This window comes from Jaculus jaculus, chromosome 6 (assembly GCF_020740685.1).
Source record: "Jaculus jaculus isolate mJacJac1 chromosome 6, mJacJac1.mat.Y.cur, whole genome shotgun sequence".
Taxonomy (NCBI): Eukaryota; Metazoa; Chordata; class Mammalia; order Rodentia; family Dipodidae; genus Jaculus; species Jaculus jaculus.
The window spans coordinates 101,375,598-101,386,506 of NC_059107.1; the positions used below are offsets into that span (position 1 = coordinate 101,375,598).

Here is a 10,909-nt window from a genome sequence, read left to right on the forward strand (position 1 = left end):
TGAACTTATAGTGATTCTTCTACCTCAGCCTCCCCAAGAGCTGGGTCTAAAGGCTTGTGGCACCAAGCCCAGTTTAATAAATAATTTTTTTTTTCGAGGTAGGGTCTCACTCTAGCCCAGGCTGACCTGGAATTTACTGTGTAGTCTCAGGGTGGCCTGGAACTCACCGTGATCCTCCTACCTCTGCCTCCCAAGAGCTGGGATTAAAGGTGTGCGCTACCACGCCTGGCAATAAAAATATTTTTTAAAGGCCTAATAAGAACAAAGCAGGAGATGGGCTAGGAAGATGGCTTAGTGATTAAAGGTGTTTACTTGCTGGGACTGGAGAGATGGCTTAGCAGTTAAGTCGCTGGCCTGCAAAGCCAAAGGACCCAAGTTCAATTCCCCAGAACCCACGTAAGCCAGGTACACAAGGTGGCACATACATCTGGAGTTCCTCTGCAGCTGCAAGATTCCCTGGTGTGCCCATTATTTCTCTCCCCCTCCCTCTATCTCTCTGCATCTTTCTCTCTCAAATGAATAAAGTTTTTTTTTTTTTTTTAAAGGTGTTTATTTGCAAAGTCTGACAGCCTGGGCTCAATTCCCCAGTCCACACACAGAACCAGATGCACCAAGCAGAGCACGTGTCTGGAGTTCATTTGCAGTGGCAGTAGGCCCTGGTGTGCCTGTGCTCTCTTTCTGTCTCTCTCTCTCTTTCTCTCCTTCCCTCCCTCCCTCCCTCTCTCTGTATCTCTCTGCTTATACAATATTTTAAAAAAGAAAAAGAAAGGGCTGGAGAGATGGTTTAGCGGTTAAGTGCTTGCCTATGAAGCCTAAGGATACTGGTTTGAGGCTCAATTCCCCAGTACCCACATAAGCCAGATGCACAAGGGGTACATGTATCTGGAGTTTGTTTGCAGTGCCTGGAGGCCCTGGTGCATCCATTTTCTCTCTCTCCCCCTCTTTCTCTCTCTGTCTGTAGCTCCCAAATGAATAAATAAAAATAAAAATAAATTTAAAAAAAGAAAGAGAAATGTAGATTATGATGAAAATATGTTTGTAGAGAGGAGGATGGATTACTGAATGAATTGCATACAGATAAATGACTAGTCATCTGGGAAGAAAAGCGAACCCCACACCTGTACCAAATTAATTTTCAGATCTATCAAATACCAAAAGCAAATTATAAAAGTATTAAAATCATTCAAGGAGTTTTGGATTTGTTTTTGTGTTTGCAACAGTGGAGTGAAGAAGAGATCTCTAGGCAAGATATAGAGGGAAATACAAATAAATTTGCCTGTATAAAATACTTGATAATAGAGTGTGGCAATCCCAACACTCTGGAGGCAAAGGATTCACAATTTTTAAAAATTTACTTTTTATTTTTATTTTCTTAAAGGTATGTGTTACCATGCCCCAGCCTTTTAAAAAATATTAATTAATTTATTTATTTGAGGAAGAGGGGGGGGGAGGGGTAGAGAGAGACTGGACGCACCTGGCCCTCTAGCCACTGCAAATGAACTCCAGACACGTGGGCCACCTTGTGCATCTGGTTTCCATGGGTATTGGGGAATCAAGCCCGAGTTCATTGTGCTTTGCAAGCAAGTACTTTAACCACTAAGCCATCTCTAGCTCAGACTCACTAATTTGAGGCTAGTCTGGTTTACACACTGAAAGGGTATATGAAAAATGGTGTTAAAAAAAAGGGGGTTGCTGGAGAGATGGCTTAGTGGTTAAGCGCTTGTCTGTGAAGCCTAAGGACCCTGGTTGGAGGCTCGGTTCCCCAGGTCCCACTTTAGCCAGATGCACAAGGGGGCATACGTGTCTGGAGTTCGTTTGCAGAGGCTGGAAGCCCTGGCGCGCCCATTCTCTCTCTCTCCCTCTATCTGTCTTTCTCTCTGTGTCTGTTGCTCTCAAATAAATAAATAAAATTTTTTTAAATGTTAAAAAAAAAAAAAGGTTTACATTCCAGCCCTTGAGTACAAGGCCATCTTAAACTACATAGTGAGGTCTCCCAACCTCAGAGAGGCTAATCTGGACTTCATTATATATTGTATTCTCAGACTCTGACTTTTAATATCTTCACACAGCATTATTTCTCCACACACATATGGTTCCTCATACACATTCGAATGTGTCTGTACATATTTGACTATGTGTCAAAACATTACCAGATTCAAGAAGTCATTAGGGGCTGGGGACATAGGTCAGCAGTTAAGGCATTTGCCTGCAGAGACTAATGACCAGAATGATTCCCCAGTACCCACGTAAAGCCAGATTCACAAAGTGGCACATGCACCTAGAGTCCATTGTCAGTGGCCAGACGCCCTGGTGTGTCTTCTCTTCTATCTTTCTCTGCTTGCAAATAAAATAAAATAGTTAAAAAGAGGGCTGGAGAGATGGCTTAGTGGTTAAGGTACTTGCCTTCAAAGCTAAAGGAGCCAGGTTCAATTCCCCAAGACCCATGTAACCTAGCTGCAAAAGATGCACATGGGTATAAAGTTAATTTGCAGCAGCTGGAGGCCCTGGCATGCCCATTCATTCTCTCTCTCTCCTCTCAACTAAATAAGTAAAGATAAAGTATTTAATTTGTTTTTTTGGGTTTTTTTTTTTAAGTTTTTGGTTTTTTGACGCAGGGTCTTACTCTGGCCCAGGCAGACCTGGAATTCACTGTGTAGTCTCAGGGTGGCCTCGAACTCACAGCTATCCTCCTACCTCTGCCTCCCGAGTGCTGGGATTAAAGGCGTGCACCACCACACCCAGCCCCAAAATAAAGTATTTAAAAAATTTATTTATTTATTTATTTGAGAGAGCATGAGAGAGAAAGGGGGAGACAGAGAGAGAGAGAGAGAATGGGTGTGCCGGGGCCTCTAGCCACTGCAAATGAACTCCAGATGCATGTGCCCCCCTTGTGCATCTGGCTTACATGGGTCCTGGGGAATCGAGCCAAGGTCCTTTTCAGGCAAATGCCTTAACCCCTAAGCCATCTCTCTCCAGCCCCAAAATAAAGTTTTTTAAAAAATATTTTATTTTTATTTATTTATTTGACAGAGAAAGAGGGAGGGGGGAGAGAGAGAATGGGCATGCCAGGGCCTCCCAGCTACTGCAAACAAACTCCAGACACATGTGCCCCCTGGTGCATCTGGCTAACGTGGTTCATGGGGACTCCAACCAGGGTCCTTTGACTTTGCAGCCAAACGCCTTAACTGCTAAGCTATCCCTCCAGCCCAAAAATAGAACATTAAAAAAAATAATAAAAGAGGCAATAAACTCTACCTTTTTATCAGTCTGGCTACAAAGACTTTGTGACCATTTTTGATCTTCCACTAACACCAGTGACCAATTTTTTTCTTTTTGTAGTTTTATTTTAATTGGATTGGTATGCCAGAGTCTCAACTGGTGCAAACCAATTTCAGACACTTGCACCTCTAAGTGGGCCTCTGTAACCTTGCGTTTGCCTCACCTTTGTGTGTCTGGTTAATGTGGGATCTGGAGAACCTAACATGGGTCCTTAGGCTTCACAGGTAAGCACCTTAACCACTATGCAATCTCTCCAGCCTGATTTTGTTTTCTTTTTAAAAAATTTATGACTTAGCCAGGCATGGTGGCGCTTGCCTTTAATCCCAACACTTGGGAAGCAGAGGTAGGAGGATTGCTGTAAGTTTGAGGCCACCTTGAGACTATATAGTAAATTCCAGGTCAGTCTGGGCTAGAGTGAGACCCTATCTCAAAGCGCCCCCCTATAAAAAAAGAAAGTGAAAGAAAAATTCTGATTTCAGGAGATGGTACTGTGTATAGGTAAGTAGATGAACAGAGTACTGAGGGTGGAAAGGCCTAAGTGAGGTCAGGGGAAGAGACTGAGTAAAGGAAGGGTGGGGGGAGGGTTACTAAACATTTAAGGTATGAGCTGGAGAGATGGCTTAGTTTGGCTGTGAAACGTAAGGACCCAGGTTCAATTCCCCAGTACTCACATAAGCCAGATGGACAAGGTGGCACATGTGTCTGGAGTTTGTTTAAAATGGCTAGAGGCCCTGGTGTACCCATTCTCTCTCCCAAATAAATAAATAAATAAATAAATAAATAAATAAATAAAATTTAAGATGTTATGAACAAGCCATATGGAAACCTGTTTTTTTGGATAATGGTGCACCCAGAAGCCATAGATTGTTACTAGAAAAATTTCAGTGCCAGGAATAGATGGTAAGACCTTATTGCTGAAGATTCCTCATGCTTGGACTGCAGGCTCACTGAGAAATCAAGCTGGAGCTGAGCTGAAAACCTCATCCCTGTGGACCATCTGACAGAAAACTGGATAAAGTTACCCTGTAGGCACCCCTATGGGAGACAGAAGTCATTAATGGTGGTAAACAGCAGTGGACATTACAAGTCTTAAGTATGGCCAGCCAGGCCAAATGTGCCAATAGGTGCAATATTGTCATGTCTAGTCAGCTTTAGATAAATAACACCAAGGCACTTATCTAAAGAAACACTCAACTGAAACCATGTACTGCTCAAAGAAGATAGAGGCGAGCACTCGATCGCTGAGCTTAATCCCCAGCCCCTCCCTTTTTCTTTTTTTTTGAGACAGGGGCTCACTATGTAGTTTAGGATGGCCTTGAACTCAAGGGCTGGGATGTAAACCTTTTTTTTTTGTAGCACAATTCAAGTTTATTCCATTTGTTTTTGCAACACAAAACTTACAACATAGTATTAGTTCGCATTCGGATGTACATGAGCTAGGATACTTATGAGAAACTCAATTGTGTCAAAAGTAATGACATTGTGGAAAAATGAACTCATATATACCCAAAATGCACAAAGTAAGTCTCCATACTGCTTAGAAAGATATGATTGTTTCTCCATTTACAAAATAGAATCAGGACAATTCAATTTTTTTAAAATTTTGCATGCAAAACGCTGCAATTGCTTATTTACATAGGAGGGCACTCTTACCAGCTTCTTCTACACACAACTGAGTATGCACTATTGCATGGAAGAAAAGAGCAGCTCAGTGGAAGTTTTAAAAAAAAAAATCAAATAGATCCATGTAAATTTAAAATCCATTATCTGGGGAAAGAAATCAACGGATCACAGGCCTGCCTGTGTGCAGCTGTCGCACAGTGTACGCTGCTCTGGAAAGGGTGGGGGCAGGCGGAGCACTGAGGAGCTGTGTGGGATCTGTAGTTGCAGGGGAACTTGTTAGTACATTACCACAAACAGGCAAGTCACCTGCTTTGACCTGATACACTGCATACGAAATGATTGATTTTATACAAAAGTACAGAACATGCAAGTTTTTTTGAAATGTTCAATAGTATTTCTGTGGAGAATGAAATGTAATATTTTGCTAATTAATGCGTGTAGTACCAAAAAGCAGACATAGTTTCAGCATCTTTTACTCAAAAATAAGCACATTAAGTGTTAGGAATTTCTCTGCCAAATAGTTCAGAAATACATTATAAATAATCTAAAAAAAAAACAAACCTTGTAAGCCATCTTGGTCAGTCTATCCTAGTCTATGTTTGTTATTTTCTCAAGCAATTGCTTCATAATTATAGGGTTTTCAAAATGGCTGAGAATGAAAAGGGAAGGTGAAAGAGCCTCTACTGCGTCATGGAACATCAGGATAAACTTACACAAGACAATCACATGGTGTTGGAACCATAATGACTGTAGAAAGTAGACCAAGCTGAGGAATGATAAGATAATGCACTCTCTGCAACAGCCAACTACAACAGAACACTTTGAAAAGAAAGGTGAAAACCACAGAAGTAAAATTCAAGCCTATGCCAAGAAGTGAAAACGAAGACACCGAAACAGCGTGCGGCACTAAGTCGATGGTGACACGCTGGCAGAGCGCGCTCCATTTCCCATCAGGACGTCCAACCCTTGCAGGCTGCATCGAGACAGCAGTTGGCCAAAGACGTTAACGTATTTAAACTTTGGTGATTGTTTTTTTGAACGTAAGAAAACTACAGGGTTAGGCTAGTTGAAAGTGAAAAAACCACGGGATAAAAAAAGGGCTCATGGGAGAACACACAAACACACACACACACACACACACACACACACACACACACACGTGAGGGCCACTGATCAAGGAGACTTGTTATTAGCCAGGCTGACTGCTCTTGATGGTAGTTTAACCCTGTTATAGAATTTGCCTTAAAAAAAAAAAACATTAGTTCTTTATTATCCACAATTCAAATACAAGTCCCTAACCCACCCACCCACCCACCCCTAAAAATTTGAGGTACATCCAATTATTGCATGACTTAGCTAAGGAAAACTGTAGTACTTTTAGAAAGCTTATGATGGATGGCAAGTCAAAGTAACCATAATACTTTAAATGCAGGATATCAAAGTTAAGATTCTATGTTTTAATTAATTTTCCTGCTCATGAAATAAACATCTGGAAGAGTGTCTAAACTTTCGGTATGTCTTCAGAACACCACTTTAGGGCACATTTTGTTCTAAGCACACTGAGTGCGCTCCGGACTTGTCCCATTTATGCAATGCGTGGTCAGTAAACACACAAACCGTCTGCAGGTGGGTGGCACATGTCCAGCAAGAGCCCATCAACAGCGCAGGGACACCCGGTATTGAGCACATTTTTGAAGGGATGGGGTTTTGAAGGGATCGGCCCAAACAGGGAATCTGACCCCAGTGACAGCTTTGGTGCATTACGGAATCAGCACCCATGATGGGTCTTAGAGAGGCATTGCAAAGAATGTTCTTTGATTCTCCAAATACAACTGAGGTCATTTCATTTAAACAGTAAATGAAAACCCAAGGAGCTAAGACAACTGTGCTCTCTGTATGTGACACTAACATGCTATGGCTATGATTCTATTTTTAGATCCCCTTTAACTAGCAGCAGGAGTCTCCAAGTGTTTCAATGCTATATAAATGTCTGGACCTAGAGGGAAAAAATAAGCACACTGGAATGATTCCTCCTTTAAGAATTCTAGAATTTAAGATTTTATAAATAAAACTGGTCAGTTTTATCTAAAGAGACATGAAATCCATATGAAAGGGGAGAGAAAATCCAAGTTTTGTCACCCAGCCATTTAGGAGGCGCACCCCTCCCCACTTAGCTGAGCTTTTACATAAAGCTTAGAGTCACTGAGGAAAGATTTTGGTCACCAACCACAGGCGGCAGGCGCTCTTAACTAGCCAGGACCCCCCAGGAGAGTGCAATCTTAAGGCAGAAGGCTGCAGCTGATTGCTTATCTCAGCACCCTAAGTTTACATCGCAGCAGCCAATACTGCTCGCAGCTAGGGCTACCAAGTAAGTAGAGTTGGTCTTCTTGTACTCAGACCTTTAACACACGGATTAATACATTAGCTAGGGAGCTGAGAAGGTCCAGCAATCCTGGTCCACTGTGTCTTTGCTCTCCCTTGGGTTAAGCTGTGTATTTTACTAGAAATGGAAAAGAGGCTGGCTTGATCAGGAATCCCAGTAAAAGCCCGATCAGTTTTCTCCCAGTAGTCTGATTTGTTATGAATTTCTCTCCCCTCACCCCTCTTAAAAGTATTTAGCTGAAGAAGCTGGCAGATAGAGTGGCAGACAGACAGGCAGCAGTGCGAGGCCACAGGAGAGCCATTCTTCCCAAGTTATCAGTCACTGGAGAAGAGCTTTGATCGCCTGGTTGTCAGTGGCTTCAAGGGCCGTCAGTCCATCCGGACCTTTCACAGTCTTATCAGCACCCTGTGACAGAAGCAATTTCACACAGGAAACATGACCCTCATAGACAGCAGACAGAAGCGGGGGGGGTAATATGATGTTTATCTGGAGCATTAATATCTGCTCCTTTTAGCAGCAGAAATTCCAGGCTTTCAAGCTGTCCGCAGTCTGCTGCACAGTGGAGAGGCTTCCTTCCAAACCTTCTAGCGTCCGGCTGGCGTCTTCTCGCTGGCCACGGAGTCCTTCACCTCATCCAGGTCCCCGTTCTTCAGGGCCCACATGAACTCCTTGTCGCACATGGCTGGTCGCGGCGGCGGCGGCAGGGATCACCCCGGGAGCGGGCGGGCGACCGGACCGCGCGGGGCCGCAGCCGAGCCCGGAGAAGCCGGGGCGGCGCCCACGACGCCAGGCGCTTGGCTTGGCCGCCGCCGCCTCGAGCCATTGGGGCGGGAGAAAGCTCTTCCTGGGGCCCAGCACAGCGCGTTCCGCCTGGCCGAGAAGCTAAACCTTTATTTTAAACACCTTTTAAATACACCACCTACTCTAATTGGACTGGAGGCCTGCTTCACAGGAGGAAATACATGCCTGATACTGAAAACCTACTCAAAAGCCTATGGTGGGGAGGTCATGAGTCCTAGGGGACACCTGCTGTCGTCTGGCTAAATGCATATAGGATGCTCACCAAACAGCCCTATAGGCATTTTTCTTAACCTTTATACCCATGTATTAATGCTACTTCACTTTTGTTTAGAGAAGCTTCTCTTTTCAGATGGTGGTGACCACTGGGATGACTCAAAAAGTACCATAGTGCTGAGAAGTGACAGTGGAGTGTTTGGCACTGCAACATCTCTATCACACCTTCCAAGGCTCAGGGTCTGTTGTGGAAGAGGTGGTGGAAAGAATGTAAGAGCCAAAGGAAGGCTAGGACTGCTTACAATGGAATCTTCCAGACAGAAATTGGTCGGGATATCCATGACCTTGCAGTGCCTGGTACTTCCTACACAAGACTCTTATGATAGGAGGAAAAAAATGTTGACATCAAAATTAAAAAATTGAGAGGGGAAGCTGGACGTGGTGGTGCATACCTTTAATAAACCAGCACTCGGGAGCCAGAGGTAGGAAGATCGCTGTGAATTCAAGGCCACCCTGAGACTACATAGTTAATTCCAGGTCAGCCTGAGCCAGAGTGAGACCCTACCTCAAAAAAACAAAAAAAAAAAAAAAAATTGAGAGAGGGAGGGGATATGTTGGAGAGTGGGTTTATGAAGAGGAAAGTGGGGGAAGAGAGGGAATTATGGCTTATTGTCTATAATTCTGGAAGTTGTCAATAAAAATGTTTAAAATAAAATAAAATAATAGCTATTTCATCTGAGGAGGCAGAAATCGCTCCCTTCCTTCAACTTCTAAAAGTTGGGCGTAGTAACACACACCATTAAAACCAGTACTCAGGAGGCAGAGGTAGTATTGCTGTGAGTTTGAGGCCAATCTGAGCCTACATAGTGAATTTCAGGTCAGCTTGAGACCCTATCTCGAAAAACCAAAAGTAAAAAAAAAGACTAAGTCATCTCATTAAAAAAATAATATATACATGTATATATAAAATCAGACAGTGAGCTAGAGAGAGAGAGAGAGAAAGAGGATACAGGCGTGCCAGAGCCTCTAGCTGCTGCAAATGAACTCTGGATGCACGAACCACTTTGTGCATTTGGCTTTATGTGGGTATTGGAAAGTGAACCCCAGCAAGCAGGCTTTACAAACAAGTGCCTTTAACTGCTGAGCCATCTCACCAGTCCTATTTTTTTCTTAATATGCTATATATCATATACTTTGAGCACAGCAAATATTATAATTTTACATTTAGTAATTGCAAAAATATGTGAAAATACTTATTGTATCAGAACGAAATTGCATGCTTCATAGGTCCTAACACTTTCTCCATACATAATACAATATAATAATCTGTTTGCAGTAATAAAAATTGGAATTAAAATAATAAAAGCTGCTGGGCCCATAGGCCTGTAATTCTACTTACTCAGAAGACCGAGCCAGGAGGATCAGAAGTTTGAGGGTCCCTGTGCTGCAGACTGAGTTCAAGACCAGCTTGGACAATTTAACGAGATTTTTGTCTCAAAATGAAAAGAAGGTGGAGGATGCGGGACAGCAGCAGGGCTCTTGCCTAGCGTGAACAAACCTCCTTCCCCAGTACTGTCAGATACATAAACAAACGCATAGGCAATTAATGCTAGCCAGCTGCCTCTTTCATTACGCCAACACTGTTCTAAAAACATTCAGTTATTCATTTAATAACAACCAACACTCTCACGACGAAAACGCTGTTATTTCATACTATCTCACTTGCTAGATGAGAAACAGGAATCATATACTGAGAAAGGGTAAAATGAAGACTCACACTTGATAGTTTGCTTGAGTGCCTACTCAACCAGGATACTGTACTGCTGCTTTTTTTGGTTGTTTGTTTTGAGGTACCGTCTCACTCTAGCTCAGGCTGACCTGGAATTCACTATGTAGTCTCAGGGTGGCCTCAAATTCATGGTGGCCCTCCTACCTCTGCTTCCCGAGTGCTGGGATTAAAGGCGTGCATCACTATACTGCTCCTTGATGGTGAACTATTGGTCATAAAACACACTGAACAATACAAAAGACAGTAAAATTTATAATTTTTTTTGTTTGTTTTTTTGAGGTAGGGTCTCACTGTAGCCCAGGCTGACCTGGAATTCACTATGGAGCCTCAAGGTGACCTTGAACTCATGGCGATTCTCCTACCTCTGCCTCCCGAATGCTGGGATTAAAGGTGTGCGCCACCACGCCCTGCTTAAAATTTACAATTTTTATTTCACCATAAAAATATTCTCAGCTGGGACTGGAGAGATGGCTTAGTGGTTAAGCGCTTGCCTGTGAAGCCTAAGAACCCAGGTTCGAGGCTCGGTTCCCCAGGTCCCACGTTAGCCAGATGCACAAGGGGGCGCACGCGTCTGGAGTTTGTTTGCAGAGGCTGGAAGCCCTGGTGCACCCATTCTCTCTCTCTTCCTCTATCTGTCTTTCTCTCTGTGTCTGTCACTCTCAAATAAATAAATTTAAAAATTTTTTTTAAATATTTAAAAAAATGTTCTCAGCTGGGTGCAGTGATGTGCTTATACTTCAAACTACTCAAGAAGGTAAGGTAGGAGCATTACTTGAACTCTGGAATTTGGGAACAGAGTGGGCAATATAGCAAGATTGTCC

At 43.1% G+C, this 10,909-nt stretch overlaps 1 pseudogene; it reads right to left on the bottom strand.

The window, feature by feature from the left end:
- Window positions 1–7,603: 7,603 nt before the first annotated feature.
- LOC101616167 lies at window positions 7,604–7,965 on the bottom strand (annotated as a pseudogene).
- Between the last annotated feature and the right edge of the window lie 2,944 nt (window positions 7,966–10,909).